This window comes from Nomascus leucogenys, chromosome 18 (assembly GCF_006542625.1).
Source record: "Nomascus leucogenys isolate Asia chromosome 18, Asia_NLE_v1, whole genome shotgun sequence".
Classification (NCBI taxonomy): domain Eukaryota; kingdom Metazoa; phylum Chordata; class Mammalia; order Primates; family Hylobatidae; genus Nomascus; species Nomascus leucogenys.
In genome coordinates this window covers 89,636,867-89,654,047 of record NC_044398.1, presented here as the reverse complement: position 1 = coordinate 89,654,047, position 17,181 = coordinate 89,636,867, and the positions used below count along the sequence as shown (strand labels likewise).

General features: G+C 42.1%; 1 long non-coding RNA gene across 1 annotated transcript in view; it reads left to right on the top strand.

Moving 5' to 3' along the window:
- LOC115831245 overlaps positions 1-16,755 on the top strand; it is a 186,760-nt gene extending 170,005 nt beyond the window's left edge. The window contains exon 3 of the long non-coding RNA XR_004026773.1: positions 16,113-16,755. This is a non-coding gene — a long non-coding RNA (uncharacterized LOC115831245). The remainder of the gene's footprint in view (positions 1-16,112) is intronic.
- The last annotated feature ends 426 nt before the right edge of the window (positions 16,756-17,181 follow it).

The following is a 17,181-nucleotide window of genomic DNA, read 5'->3' as shown; positions in this document are numbered from 1 at the left end:
GACAAAGACTCCAAAAGCAACAGTCTTACTTTCAGTCCAGCGCTTAAATCCTTTCAACTCGTGTCCAGTGTATACGTATACACACTGTGTGTATGTATACAGACATATGCATGTGCATACATGCATATACACACACACACACACACACACACACACATAAACCTCCTTATAGCAGACATTCTTGGTGCTCCCTCGTATTCCCTCACTCTTATAACTTCAATGCAGACCAACCTAATTTGCAACTCCAAATTCAATGCCTGAGGACTTTCTTTGGCACCAAAGCAATTTGTCCACCCATTTGGCAGGCTAGAAGTGCAGCCCTCAGCCAAGGACTATCGTGAGTTGATATATAAATACCCCAGCTCTCTTTCCCATCACAGGGATAGCTCTGAGGTTTAGGGCCTACACTGTTTCTCAGAAATTTTCCCAGTGGAATTAAGCTTCAGGTGCTCTCAATTGCAATGAGTTTTAAAATATACTCTTTATTTCTGCCTCTTCTTTACTGTCTCATTCTCCACTCCCCTACTGATTTTTCCTGGGATCATCTCTAAAATACCTGACTTGAATCCTTATCTTAGGATTTTCTTCTGAACCCAAGTTTGGGGAACCCAAAGTAAGACATTCCTCATCCTTAAATTTAGGGTAATGATGCTCCCATAGTGAGCATTAAGTGAGAAAAATGCAAGTAAAGTGTCAATCACAGTGCCTGGTTCAAGTAGGTGATCATTAATACTTATTACTGCTATACCCATTTTTGTTAAAGTATATTTCCTCACTATCTTCTGCTCTTACCAGGTTCTCACCATCTCATTTGCTGTCTCTTTCCAACGCTGTGGCTTTCATCCCCAACCACTAAAATGCAGGCTGACCAAAGGAGGACAGTAGCCCTGAACGTATTCGTTGGCATCAATCACTTGTGGCTTCTAAACAGACCTTCTACCCGGGTGTCCAGATTCCTCAGGAATCTTTGGGAAGCAAAATCAATGGGGAACTCAGTGGCGACAAGCTGTGTGTTATTTTTCTATATTGTAACTTTGCATCTGTGTTTCCCCTCCTGGCTGGAGCAGAAGCAGGAGCCACTTCGTGCTGTTGGGTGCAGGTTCTGGTGATGATGCTCAAAGAGTAAAGGTTATTCGTCCCAGACAAGACAGTTTCTTCTCCAGGGGCCATAAACAGTAGTGGCTCCAGAATCCAAGCAAAAAGGTGAATGAGAAAAACAGAGTAATGTAGTACATGATGAGTTGGAGAATGGGAACCCAGCCTAAAGAATTTTAAATTAAGATATTTAAAAACTGTGTGAGAGCCAAGAAATCCATATATAGACCCACAAAATATGCACCCCCGCCTTTGCCTGAACCCAGCCTTAACAGTTTACAAAGTTTTGTTGCAGTCTACAAACCATTTATGAAGCATTTGGTCCTCTTTACAATCTTGTTTGGTCAGCCAGAATTTATTATCAGAATCTCCATTTTAGAGTGCAAAGAATTGAAGACCTCAACATTTAACTGACTCTTCTAAGAAAAGAGCACACAGTTAAAATGCATGAAATATCTGATTCTAACTACTGTGTTGTTTCTATGAACACACTCAAAGGTGGGGTTTTGGGGGACAGAATCTCCTTTGCAAGGTTGTGGAGGGCTGAATCACCCATGAACTCAACTCTTGTTGAAAAGGGAGAGTCCTCTAAAGAGTGAGTATGATTCATGGGAACTCATCCATGTGAGCAGATCAGTCGCTCAGAGAGGATAATAAACTCACAGAATAAACGATAAGAGGATATTCGACATGATGGCAGGACTTTTCATTCATGGGGTATACTGGGTCAAATGTTGCCCCTCAAATTTATGTCCATCCAGGACCTCAGAATATGTCGTTGTTTGAAAATAGGGTCTTTGCTAGCATGATTAAGGTAAAGAGTGAGGCGAGATCATATTGGATTTTGGACCCTAAGCCCAATGGATATCCTCATAAGAGACAAATAAAGACACACACGAAAAAGAGCCATGTGAAGACGGGGGCAGAGGTTGGAGTGATGCTGCCATAAGCCAAGGGACACCTGGAGCCCCCAGAAGCTGGAGGAGGCAAGAATTCTGCCCTTGAGCCTTCAGAGGCAGCGTGGCCCTGCTGATGCCTTGTTTTCTGACTTCTGGCCTCCAGAACTGTGGGATAATATATTTCTGTTGTCTTAAGCCACTGAGCTTGTGGTCACTTGTCACAGCAGTCCCAGAAAACTATAACATGAGATGATTGCCTAGGTGCAAGGGGATGAGGACTTGCCATGCACCAGGCACTGAACTTTCACAACCATCCTGACATGGAATCATCAGAAAGCTCCTATAGGACAGATAACATCGTGTTCGTTGTATAGGTGAGGAGCTAAGGCTCAGACAGGGTAAGTGAGTCACTCAAAATCACACAGCCCCTAGAGGGCAGAGCAGGGATAGATCAAGCTCACAGCTGTGTTTTCAATCAGTGCTGAGTTGAAGTGTGATTGTGGGACTCACAAAAAATAAGCATGCTGAATACTCTATGCTGAATGAGCTATCCTTTCTGTTCTGTTGCCTCACCCCTATTTCCCAGGGACAGCAAAATGCACATGTGTTTCAATCCAGCCTCTTTGGACTACAAGTGGTGTAAGTTAACTTACTTAAATCAAAATAAGCAACTGAACTCAATAGGGAGATTTGCTGTATTCATTGACTGACGAAATGAAAATTCAAGAATTATTCCAACGTCAGGGATGGAGGTTTTGGGGCTTGAGCAGCATCAACTGAGAGCGTCTCTGTCACTTTCACCCCATAGGTTGGCTTTATTGACAGGCAGGTTCGAACGGAATCAATGGCCATCGACAGTATTGGGTTTACACCCTACCAGCTTAGCAACTCCGATAGTGATTTTAACCTTGTCTGTCTGATTCCAGAGCTTGCCTTTGCCATTTTTACTGCAGCATACTGATTTCCAATGTTTTCTCCCTTTATTCATTCCGCAAATATTTTTTGAGCACCTACACTCTGCCAGGTGCTGTGCAAGATGCTGGAGATACAGCAGAGAACAAGACAGGTGAGGTCTCTGGCCTCCTTGAAAGCGTTCTTATGCCTAAAGGTAGATAGGGTGTGGGATGCAGAGAAAATAAGATAATTATATACAGTACAATGTGGTGCAATATTAGATGGTCATTATATAAACTGTAACAACAGAGAGGTGTGTTTATTTTCAATACAGTGGTCATGGGAGGGCTCTTGAAGGGGGGACATTGTATTTACACTTGAAGAGTAACTGACACGTAGAAGACCTTGAAGAAATATTTGAATGACTGCATTTAATTCAGTTATCTGCACGAAACTATGAACTATGATGTCAGTTCATTATGATATCCATTTTATGGTCCAGTAAACTGAGGTCCAAGGAAGGTAAACAACCTGACCAAGACCACCCAGCATAAAACTGGGATTTGACCCCGGAGTCCTTGATCTTGAGCACTGTGATTTTGTTACCTCCCAGGGGCATCACTCTGCACACTCCCAATGCTGTTCCCACCAGTGATGCTCAAGTGTTCATGGCACTGTGGCCCCAGAAGCCCAGGAATACAAACACCTCAGGCAAAGCTTGTACCAAAACAATTGCACATGCTTCCTCGCCTCCCAAATGCTGCTGCAGAGCCCACAGATAATGCTCACCTCTGAGTAGCATCGACCCTTCCTTCCCAAAGGCATCCATGGCGTCTACACCCCTGACAATGCTCCCTGACAGTCACCTAGAAAGCCCTCCCGATTAAGGATGAAACATATTTCAAATATCTAGCTCTTTTTCTGGGTAACTCTTGCTCAGAGAATTGCAGGGCTAGGCTTAAAATTTTCGGGCTCCTTGTGCAGCTGAACAAATAGAAACCCAGAAGGGGAAGTGACGTGCCTAGAATTTTACAGGGAGGAAGTAGCAACCCCATGGACATGAAAGTGTTAAGTGTAAAAGGTATGAGATTTAGAGTCAGGCAGTCTCCATTGCAAATTCTGGCTTAACACTTAACACCTCTTTGAGCATCTGCTAAGTACCTACTACCTGACTAAGCATATTATCTTATTTAACTCAATCAATAGCATGGTGCAGTATGAAATATACATAATAATATGTATCTGATCTATATATCTAGATATATGTAATATATGTATGTTTATCTATATATCTTATTGATAAGAAAACCTTAGCCTCAGAAGGGGAAAGTACCAGTTCATTCATAGTACAACCAGAATCTGTACCCCATTCTGACAGACTCCAAAGCTCTTGCTCTTAGTTTTTCAGTTTTTTGTGGTTTTCTTTTTTTTTTTTTTTTTTACTCCCATGTTAATTGCAACACTTTTCACAAAAGCCAAGATAAAGAATCAACCTGTGTCCAACAATGAATGAATGGATAAAGAACATATAGTACATTTAGGCAATAAAATACTATTTGGCCACATAAAAAAGAGAGAAAATTCCTGTCATTTGCAGCAATGTGGATGAATCTGGAGGTCATTATGTTAAGTGAAATAAGCCAGGCACAGAAAGACCAATACCACACAATCTCTCTCATATGTAGAATCTTAAAATGCTGATCTCTTACAAGTAGAAAGTAAAATAATTGTTGCCAGAGACTGGGAGTGTAGGAGGTTAGGGAAATGGGGAGATGTAGGTCAATGGGTACAAAGTTAGATAAGAGGAAAAGGTTCTGGTGTGCTATTGCACAGTAGGATGACTATGGTTAACAGTATTTTATATAAGAAATGATAAATGTATTAGGTGATGGATATGGTAAATACCCTGATTTATTCATTGCACAATGTATACAGGTATTGAAACAGCACACTGTACCCCATAAATATGTACAATTAAAAACAAACAAAAAATATATTCGTCATGGTTTGTGCAAAGTCTAGAGTGTAAGTATAAGATCTTTCAGAAAACGAATAGGTTGCTTTTATATTTAAGAAAAAAAAACTCTAATAGTAATAATTTTTTGCCAGCTATCTGGACACCCCTTAGGTCAGTCAAGTTGACACATAAAATTAACCATTACAGGTTATGAAGACAATAAAACAGGGTAATCTGTTAGGAAATTACTGTAGAAGTGGGAAGTATTTTAGATCGTGTTTACAAGGAAGTGTTAATATCAGAGCTGAAGCTGGGTGTGGTGGCTCACGCCTGTAATCCCAGCACTTTGGGAGGCCGAGGTGGGCAGATGACAAGGTCAGTAGTTCAAGACCAGCCTGGGCAGCATGGTGAAACCCCGTCTCTACTGAAAACACAAAAACTAGCCAGGCCTGGTGGCAGGTGCCTGTAGTCCTAGCTACCGGGGAGGCTGAGGCAGGAGAAATGCTTGAAGCCCGGAGGCGGAAGTTGCAGTGAGCCGAGATCTCGCTACTGCACTCCAGCCTGGGTAACAGAGCGAGACTTCATCTGAAAAAAAAAAAAAAAAATTGGTAAAGAGTTGGGAATGCATTTTGCTTCAGCTTTGTGCTTTTTTGTGCTAGAAAATAGAAAATCACCTGTAGTGGAATAAATGAAGTAGTCGGAAAATAAGATGCAGGCTTCTCCAGAATGAGAGGTCTGGTGTTAATCTCTTCAGAGAAACCAAGAGCGAGGAGCTCAGGCTCTGCAGGGAGCTGGATCTGCTCTCCTGAAATTCATGAAATCCTCACCAGAGGGAGTCTCCCTGGTGGTTCCTCATCAGCCCAAGAATTAATATTAACCACATCCTTCCATTCGTGATTTCTTTTGACCTTGGAGGAAATGCCTTCCTATCTACGTTCCGTTTGTATTTTTAAGCTTCTACCTAGGTGGGAAGGGCAGGTGTCACGATTCCATTTCAGAGGCAGCAACCACCAAGACATGGCAGTGGTCTTCATGCACCTTCTATGGCGTCGGGCTTTATGGCAAGTGCTTTTGTTACCTTAACTCTTTTCATCCCCGCAAACAACCCTGGGGGTAAATGTATTAATATCGCCATTTCGCAGTTGAGTAAAGTGAGGATAAAAACAGTAACAACTTGCTCAAGGTCACAACGGATGAGGCTGCTATTTAAACCCAGGTTGGCTTTGAAAAGACTAGCCCAGGGGGTGGTGGAGCCTTGGGTGCTTTAGAATAATGAGATTTTTTTTTAAGTCGTATTTTTAAACAGTTTTTTTTTTTTTAAGTGAGAATAGCCAGACCCACTTCATGAGGCCAGGCTAGCTCTCTTCACTTCTAATAATTGGCCTCTGTCCCAAGGGAGCAATTCTCTGTGGGAAGCAGAAGTTACAAAAGCCACAAAAGGAGCAAAAGATGACCATGCTCAGGCTGTTGACTGTATCAGAGTTTCTCAACCTCAGGCGCTATTGATCTATGGGGCCAGATAATCCTTTGTTGTGCAGCCTGTTCTGTGCACTGTGGGATATTGAGCCACATTGCTGGCCTCTACACTCTAGATGCCAGTGGCACCCTCCATTCGTTGTGACAACAAAAAATGTCTCCAGACATTGCCAAATGACCCCTGGGGGACAAAATCACCCCTGACTGAGAACCACTGGACCACAACCTGCTTTCTGAACACCTGCTGTGTGCCAAGCATTGAATGATGTGTTTTTATTCACTTGCTCTTCCCAGCAACTCCATAAAGTAGGACTATTCATTTCCCCATTCAATAAGTAAAGAAACTGAGGCATCGAGAGGGTAGATTACTTGACTAAGATGACACATATTTTTCCACCATCTTCTATTACCACTTCCAATGTTAGCAACTACTATTGAACGCTCTATCTCACTCTACGCTAGGCACTGTGCTTTACATGATCCGTTTTAAGTTTTACCACAATTCTCTGCAGTAGCTACCACTAACCACTTCCATTTTACAGGTGAGAGGACAGAGACCCACCTACCAAAAAGGTAGAGCAGCGATTCGATCTTGTGTCCATGTGACTTAAAGCCTAAGTGCTCACCAGGTCTAAAACACCACTACCATAGCAGAGAGAAAAGATTAGATTGGAACTCCAGAACCAAAACACATGCCTTCATTTGAGCATTTCCTGGCTTGTGAGCCAGGCACAACGATTTTGAATAACTGAGTTGCTACTTTAAAAAAAAAAAATCGTGCAACTGAATTCTAAAGAAAATTTCTTGTGGCTTCATTGTTAAACCTTAACCATCCTTTCCCTGTGAATCACCACCAAATTGTTCACTGTGCTTTAGTTAGTGCCAATTAACTCCTTACAATTGAGCATATTTTCCACTATTACAGGGGCTGCATAAAATCTTCCAACTGGGGAGGCCCAGAAACATCAGAATCCAAACCAGATGATGATCCTCATCTCATTGTGACCCAAAATAAACCAGTCATGGCTGTAAAGGATTACAAATAAAATCCTATTAAAATCTAGCATGCACCATGTCCTCTAAAATAGCGCAAGACCACAACTTTGAGTGTTCTAGGAGAATATGTTTATTCTATTTTGGGGGGGAAGTAAAAAGTATGAAAAAAATAACTAGCATCTATTCCTTTTTCCTCTTGGTAATAAAAAGCACAGGTTTTGGCTGGGCATCTTCTGCCTCTTACATACAGAGTCTCTTCCTCACCTCCAGGGGTGGGCTCTGATTGGCTTAAACCAAGCCACATACTTCAGGAAGCCATTCTGATTGGTTCAAACCTAATAAAATGTGAGCCAATGAGATAGGAGATCTATTTGCTAAAGATTAAAAAAACATTTTTCATGCCTACCTGAGATAACTACAGGGAACAGCATGGGGATAAGGAAACAGAGGACCTATATGCTATAAGTCCGTATTTATTTTGGCTATAAATACTCTATTATAAATTAATGAAAGAAATCACAGTAAAATCTCTGTGACACAAGAGCTCTCACATTTGTTTCCTTTTTTTTCGTTTTCTTTCTTTTCTTTCTTTTTTTGACAGAGGCTGGAGTGCAGTGGCTCAATCTTGTCTCACTGCAACCTCTGCTTCCCAGGTTCAAGCAATTCTCCTGTCTCAGCCTACCGAGTAGCTGGGATTATAGGCGTGTGCCACCACACCTAGCTAATTTTTGTATTTTTAGCAGAGACGTGGTTTCACCATGTTGGTCAGGCTGGTCTCGAACTCCTGACCTCAGGTGATCCACCTGCTTCGGCCTCCCAAAGAGACACCGTGCCCAGCCCATTTGTTTTCTTAATGCCCCAGGTTGCACCTAAAAGAAGATGTGGGAAATACAAAGGACTCCTGCAAGCTCCTGGCAGCCATTTTGAATCATGAGGGGCATTACTCTTAGGGTGAGGAAGAAAAGAAGAAGGTGGAGAGAAGAGATGGGAAACATCCTTGTGCCTTGGATTAAATCCCATTTGAGGCCATATCTCCTTGTGGAATATTCATTTACCCAAATCAATAAATCCCTTCTGGCATTCAAGGCAACTTGAGTTGGACTATTAACTTCAAACATCAGATTTCTGGTATAAAATTAGTATTAACTAAGACCAGGAACCTGACTTATCTCAGCCCTAATTTCCAAATCTACTAGTCAGAGATAAACAAAGTCTTTAGGGTTGTTGGGAGAATTAAATGAGCAAATAAACTATGTAGACTGTTAGTACAGTGCTTGGTTATCATAAGCACTTCATAAATTTTAACTATTATTATCCCCAAAGTAATCTACCTGTACAAAACTGTATCATGAACACAACATTTTTTCTGTATCATGAACGCAACATTTTTTCTGGGCTTATAAACATTAATCCTGACTTCCATATAGAAGCGTTTTTTGATAATGAATAAAGATGGTATACCTTCCCTCAGAGCTTTCCAAAAAAAAGAGGAAAGAGAGCACATTCTTCCAACTAAATTTGAGAACATTCGGCAGTTCCTTTATATACCAGGAAAACAAGGATACATGGGGTTTACATGAGAAGAAACAATTTTGAATGAACAAGCAATCAAGTTGGTTTAAAAATGAGCAAGAGAGAGAACTTGTACAACAAGCATCTCAGACAAACCCAGAGGTCTGCAAATAAGATGGACTGCCTGGGGAGGTGGCAAGTTCCCCACTCCACCCAAAGTGCAAGCAAACATATTGTGGCCATTTGTCACAGTGGGGCAAAAAGTGAGTACTGGCCCCACTGAGCTTTAAGGCCACCCACTAGACTAATACTCCCTTGTTCTCTTCCTGCAGCCCTTTGTCCCATGTTACTTAGATGGAGGGAAGGGGAAAGGTATTTTGTATTTACAGGTAAAATAACTATCCATCTGTCAGCCCTGCAGTGCAGTTTGGCCTGGGGAGGTAGGACTTTGGGAATCAAATCTTATCTAGGGTCAGTTCCTCACTCTGCTACTTAGCTCTTACTCTATATGCTCAGCGGCAAACAACCTTACACTGCTGGCTCTCAGTTTCCTCATTTGTTAGGAAAAACAAAAGAGAGAAAATATCGTCGGACGTGAGATTATACAGATATAGATGAGACAAGCTATGCAAAGCACTTAGCCTAACCAGACAAAGCCAGTTTCCCATTCCACCCTTTCAGATCTCCCTCAATTCCTCCTTCAGGACTTGTGTTTATTTATTTCTCTCACCAAACACCATCAATCAGTTTTGTACTAAACATGTTAAATATTAAGTCATTCTGCTAAATAAGTGGTGACTCGGGTATTTTTATTATTTCCCATTTAACAGATGAAACTGAGGCACAGGAAGGTTAAATGACTTTCCCAAGTTCATACAACTAGTAGGCGCCAGGGTTGGTTGGAATTTGAACACAGTCTGACTCCAGAGTTCCATGCCTTAACTAGTGTATCATTCCACTTTTCACTTAATTGATTAATAAACAATCAGCTTGGGAGGTCGAGGTGGGCGGATCATGAGGTCAGGAGATCGAGACCATCCTGGCTAACACGGCGAAACACTGTCTCTACTAAACAAAATACAAGAAATTAGCCGGGTGTGGTGGCGGCCGCCTGTAATCCCAGCTACTAGGGAGGCTGAGGCACGAGCATGGCGTGAACCCAGGAGGCAGTGCTTGCAGTGAGCCTAGATCGCGCCATTGCACTCCAGCCTGGGCGACAGAGTGAGACTCTGTCTCAAAAAAATAAAAAATAAAATAAAATAAAATAAATAAACAAACAATCAGGCCTCCATATCTGTGGGTTCTCCCTCCTCAGATTCAACCAATCACAGATCAAAAATATTCTGAAAAATAAAAAATAAAAACAAGAATATAACAACAAAAAATAATACAAATTTTTAAAATACAGTATAAAAGGACTTGTGTAGCATTTACATTGTATTAGGTTTTATAAGTAATCTAGAGATGATTTAAAGTATATGGAATATACATAGTTTACATGCAAAGACAGTGTCATTTTATATAAAGGACTAGAGCATTTGTGGATTTTGATATCTCCTGGGGTCCTGGAATCAATCCCCTCCAGCACTGAGGGGTGACTGTAACCTTCTTGGGAGTGTACCATTTGGTACTCTAGTCTATTCCCAGCACTTAAAACAGTGCCTGGCATATAGTAAGTGTTCAATAAATATTGAAATAATGAATGAAGAATACGTGAATAAACAGAATATTCTTCAACAAGTGTTAATTCCCTCTTCCTTCCTTTCCCCTAAGGAGGTGGAAAAACTTGAATTCAAATCTCTTGCATTCTACTTGAATCTGAGATTTTGCACAAAATTTGCCCAAATTATATATAATCAAGTATCCATCATAAAGATGAATTCAGATAATTAGACCAAAAATACAATCTACAAATTCCCATGCAATGCATTTGTCTGAAAAAGGTATTTGCCTGGAATTTCAACCAAACCCAATGTCCCTTTGACATCACTAAGGAGAAGCTCAGCCTGGTGAATAACAAGATATTTGAGTGCTGAGATTAAATGATAATTAGAAGACACCCGTGGCAAAGCTGCCTCATAACAAGAGTAATTTGGGGGCGAGAAGAGGGTGGTTATTGATGTGTCCGGGAGACAACTCCAGGCACTGTTTCCCTGATGGGAGCAGAATCTCAGGTTATTTATAGCCACTTCTCAGGAGGAACATGGCACAGGGCATCTGAGGAGAGAACCACGCCAAGGTGCGCTAATGGAACTTTGAGGATAATTTACTGCTCAAGTTCAAGGACTTTTGCAACAAGAAAGAGCCTCTCAAACTCCCAGCAACCTCTACCCAGGAAGGAGGTGAATGTGAGTGTGCAGGTCTGTCATTCAAGATTCACCATCTCATCAATCTCATCTCCTCCCACTGTTCCCCTGGCTCAGTCCTCTCCAGCCACCGCAGCCTCAGGCAGCTCCTCAAACATGAAAACACACTCCCACCACAGAGTTTTCATTTTTGCCCTTTCCTCTGCATGGACACACTTTTCTGACATCCTTTTAAACCATAGACTTCCGATCACCTGATATTAGTAATTGAAGGCTGTAGTGAGCTATAACTGTGCCGCTGCGCTCTAGCCTGGGCGACAGAGACAAAATAAAATTAAACTAAAAGTTGAAAATAATAAAATATAAACTTCCTTTTCTGCTTCCATGATTTGCATTTTTCTACAGCTCTTACCAAATCCATGCTTGCTTTGCCCCCAGTTTGCTGTGTGATCTTGGGCTAATCACTATCTCTCTCTGGGTTTTAGATTCCCATCTACAGAATGAGGGCAGTGGTTGACAATTCTCTAAAATCCTCTCTAGCATTCACATCCCACATCTCCGGGTGCAAATAATGTAAGTAAGCTTGATGCTATGTCTGGTCAAAATAGATAGTTTCAGGCTTATTTATCAATAACAAGAAAGTGACATTGTACATAGTCACTTCTTGTTATTTTCAGTAAAGTCACCACCAACTCCCAATTAGCCAATCCCGAGCCATGGCTCCTAAAAGAAATACAGGGTTGGGTTCCTGTGAGCCTCTGACCACAACATTTTTGTCAGTCAATCAATGCATAACCTTGTTTTTTGTATATTTGTGTTTAAAGGCATCTTATGTAACATATACTGATTCACTAACACTGAGCTCACAGTCAACAGTACAATAACACATTCCTGAGCAACACTTATCCAACACATGTATGTCCTTCTTCAGGCACGTCACAGCCTTTGGAACACAAGGTAGCACTTCCACAATTTATTTGGGGAACAGTTTTAAACAGCAAAGTCACCAAGAAAAAGCACACAAATGTGACAAATATAGCACTAAATAGACTACAAAAAAAGATATTTGTTTATCGTATGACAGCTGAAACAAGATGGCAGAGTGTTGCCCTGTTTCCCCTAAGCTAGGAATGTTTTCGTCACCTGATTAACATTTTTCAGGGCTCTGCACATGTCTGTGAATGATTGTGAAAGTGCCAAGAGTATTGATTCGGGGGTTACAAATAAATTTTAGCAAGTAAGCAAATTCACAAATACAGAGTCTGGGAATAATGAAGATCAATTTATAGTTTACAAAGATAATTATTATTTGCCTTCCCTACCACAATGTAAGCTCCAAGAAAGCAGGTGTTGTTCGGTTTTGTTCACCACTTTCTCTCTAGCTCCTAGAATATATACACTCTTAACAAATTTTGGTGACATAAATAAGCCCGAAGATATCTATTTTGACCAGACACAGTATCGAGTTTATTTAAATTATTTGCACACAGAGATGTGGGATGTGAATGCTATAAAGGATTCTAGAGAACTGTCAACCACTGCCCTCATTTTGTAGATGGGAAGCTAAAGCCCAGAGAGGGGTAGTGATTAGCCCAAGATCACACAGCAAACTGGGGTCAAAGCAAGCATGGATTTTTTTTTCTTTTTTCTGTTTTTTTCTATTTCTTTTTTTTTTTTCAGAGACATTCTCGCTCTGTCACCCAGAATGGAGTGCAGTGGCACAATCATAGCTCATTGCAGCCTCAAACTCCTGGGCTTAGGTCATCCTCCCACCTCAGTCTCCCAAATAGCTAGGATTATAGGCATGTTACACCATGCCTGGCTAATTATATATATATAAGTAAGTATGTATTTTCTAGAGACAGGGTCTCTCTGTGTTTCCCAGGCTGGTCTTAAACTCCTCGTCTCAAGCAAGCCTCCCACCTCGGCCTCCCAAAGTGTTGGGATTGCAGGCATGAGCTACCACATCCAGCTGAGCATGGATTTCTTAGGCCATTGCATTTTACTATATTTCCAGCACCTTACAGACATGATCTTCGTTATTATTGGGATGTCTCAGAGCATCTGGCTCAGGGCTTAGAACAGAGTAGGTGTTCAATAAACGCTGACAGGCTGGATTACAGAAAAGGTAGGGGATATTCCTAGAAGATGAAAAGGCAGACTGCACCTTCAGCTAAAATCAATCACATCAACTGGAAAGATTGACTTAATATTCAGCAGTAGCTCTCTCAGGAAAAGGTTAATGGGGAATAAAGAGGAACTCTGTGTATCAGTCAAAACTTCATGTTCCAAGTGATGAAAAGATAAACAAACTTTCTTTAAAATAAACGAGAGAATTCATTGACTTGTGCAACAGAGAAGTCCAGAATTAGAGTGAATTTCAAATGTGGATTGAAAATACATTGGGGTAGCAGTTTTGCAGCTCTGCTTTTCTGCAAATCTCTTAGCTCGATTTGGCTTCTCTCACTAGCAAACCGTGTGCAGGAGTCTAAGGCTTAGTATCTACCCAACACAGCATTCAGAAGAAAAGAGCTTCTATGGTCCAGCATTCCCACCTGGAGATTCTCACCTGAGATTCACTGTAATTGGACTGGCTTAAGTCATGTGGTTACCCTGGAACCAATCACCATAGCCAGGAAGGTGTAAGCTGCTGATTGGCTGAGCAGGATCACACGTTCTAATCATGGAGCTAAATATTGGTATCAGCACCTGAAGAATCTTCTATCAAAATTCAGGGATGGTAGAAAGACGGGAGAGGGGAATGAATACCAAGAAACAATAGTTTTCCACACTATATACACGTATGAGGCCAGACACCTCCAACGAACTTCCAATGCAGGAACAGAGATTTGAGAAATTGTTGTTTTAAAGAATTTATTGCTGTACAAATGTTATCGCTCCCGGTTCCATGCTAGGTTCTAGGGATACAGAGGTGAAAAACTCCTAATCCTCATCCACAAAAATAGCTCACAGATAATTCATAACAGTTGGTTCATAAGATACATGAAAAAAGAGAAGATCTGTCCAAATGCACTAAATTAGGGGGAAAAAAAAAAGCAAGAAGGAGGAGAGAAAAGGCTATGTCAGGGCCATGTCAGTCCCAGAACAAAAACACTGTTTCCGTGTTATTTATTCTTAACAACTTTTTTTTTTTTTGAGACAGGGTCTCTGTCACCCAGGCTGGAGCGCAGTGGCACAATCTCGGCTCACTGCAACCTCCACCTCCGGGGTTCAAGCGACTCTCCTTCCTCAGCCTCCCGAGTAGCTGGGATCACAGGTGCCCAACACCACGCATGGCTAATTTTTGTATTTTTAGTAGAGATGGGTTTTCACCATGTTGGCCAGGCTGGTCTTGAACTCCTGACCTCAGGTGAACTGCCCGCCTCAGCCAGCCTCCAAAGTGCTGGGATTAAAAGCATGGGCGGCCGTGCCTGGCCTTAACATCTTTTTGAATATCATATGTACACTAGGGACAGAAATGTGCACTCAATGAACCCTTTGGCAGTTATTAGTCCCAGAATATTTGAAGCGTTTGGCTTTTTCCAGTGACTATCTTTGAGAGAATCAGTGGCCTCCTCCCACAAGGCACTCGGCATTTCTTACATAACTTGCAGCACCTCCAACTAGGAAGACTTGGCCCCGCATCCATTACAATACCCCAGAGAGATTCTCGTAACTTCATTCCCGTGCTGTTGTCAAAGAGCTACTCCACTGTGAAGCATTCTAAGTGAGAAACAAGCTGTGGGCAGGAACCTCTCCATGTTCCATTGATAGCTATCAGGAGGGAGAGGGTTTACAGCAAAATCACTTCTGCTACTTTTACTTGGGGTTTGTGCCAAAGCGTGCTGATCCTTCAGGACTCTGCTCAGATCCAGACTTCAGAATGGCGAGATGTGGGGAGCTGAGGGTGGAAGGGCCCCCGGAGGAAGTGCTGGCTCCATGAGTCTGCGGTGCCATGCAGGTCAAGGTAGTGACCTGGGTGGCCCTATGTGCCAGGTGATGGACTAGGGGAATTGGTTGCACAAGCCCTGGAATAGAGTAGATGGTAAATAAGTGTTAAATTATGTGTAGGAATGTGACAGCAGAAAAGAGGTGCCAGATAATGTTTCCATATTGGTTGCAATTCAAATTAGCTTAAGAAAAAAAAGAAGCAAAAGACAGCTGTATTGGCTGGTAGAGCTGGCAAATTAAAGATAGGACTAGTTTTAGGCAGGACTGGATCCAGGGGCATCATTGAGACTGTGAGAGCTCTGTCTCTTTTTAACTCCTGGTTTGCTTCTCTGTAGGCGACGGCCTCGTCCTCACCTTCCAGGGACAACTTCTCTCCACATTGAGGGGAAGATGGTTGTCCTCAGTCACTGACTAACAGTCTTGCGGCTTTGTGATATGAAAAGTAAATCCTTTTTCCTTCCAGCACCTAATCAGGAATTGCAGGGGAAATTGTCTGATTAACCCAGCTTGAGTAGGACAGAAACCTCTGGAACAGGTATTATGAATCAGAGAAATTGGGTTCTATGACTGGCCAGCCTTGGAGTGCACATCCACCGTAATGATACAGTGGCTTAGTAAACGAAAACACAGTGTAAGTATGGACTAAAAAATGATTCATTCCTGGCCGGGCACGGTGGCTCATGCCTGTAATCCCAGCACTTTGGGAGGCTAAGGCAGGCAGATCACCTGAGGTCAAGAGCTCGAGACCAGCCTGGCCAACACAGTGAAACCCCATCTCCACTAAAAATACAAAAATTAGATGGGCGTGGTGGCAGGCACCTGTAGTCCCAACTGCTTGGGAAGCTGAGGCTGGAGAATCTCTTGAACCCAGGAGGCTGAGGTTACAGTGAGCCTAGATCATGCCGCTGCACTCCAGCCTGGGTGACAGAGCAAGACTCTGTCTCAAAAAAAAAAAAAAAAAAAAAAAAAGAGTCATTCCTTATACGAAATTACAATTCAACTGGGTGTCTTAATTTTTTTATCTAGCAACCTTGCGATGGAGGCAGAAGAAGGATTCTATGATTGGAAACCTGTCAGACTCACGGGCTACGGAGAAGAGAGGCTAAATCCACACCAGACTGTTGGATGCAGCTACAACAAATTTCCCTCCGTGGCTCCATTTCTTATGAATATACTCATAGAAATGCACAAGAACTGAAAACTCGATAGGGAAACCAAAAAATAAAAATTAAAAAAAAAAAGCTGTAAACCAATGTTTCTTAAAACATGCTCTGCAGAACACTGGTTTGGTGGAATGTAAAGTGTTCTTTCATATTAAAGGAGTTGCGTGTTAATCGTGTTTCTCTGCCGTAGGACTCTCATTGCATTAATATGTCAATTTCCATTGTGAATTTCTCAGGAGAGAGAGGGACTATGTGATATTCCTCAAATGCATGAGGTCATGGAAGCTAAGAGCAGAAGAGCGTTAGGATAGCACAACAGCTCCTTGCATGTAGTGGAAATCACAAAGTTCAGGGGGACATTTTACTGGCTGTATTGTCAGTAGGATGAATACTACATGCTGCATCTTCTGAACTATAATACGGTATCCCTGAGAAACAAAATTAGAGGAAATATTGATCACATCTCACCATTTCCAGCTAAAACTAAGATGCAGAGTCTGCAATGACCCAAAATAAATGTGCTCATTCCCTGAACACATGGGGCCTTTGTCTTATTTTGTCCTTTGTCTTATTTATTTATTTATTTATTTATTTATTTATTTTGAGATGGAGTTTCACTCTCGTTGCCCAGACTGGAGTGCAATGGTGTGGTCTTGGCTCACCTCCCCCTCCCCCTCCCAGGTTCAAGCGATTCTCCTGCCTCAGCCTTCCGAGTAGCTGAAATTACAGGCACCCGCCACCACGCCAGGCTAATTTTTGTACTTTTAGTAGAGATGGGGTTTCACCATGTTGGCCGGGCTGGTCTCGAACTCCTGACCTCAAGTAATCCACCCACCTCAGCCTCCCAAAGTGCTGGGATTACAGGCATGAGCCATTGCGCCCGGCTGAGCCTCTGTCTTGAGCCATCCTGGCCAAGTTCAGAAGTTGCTCTT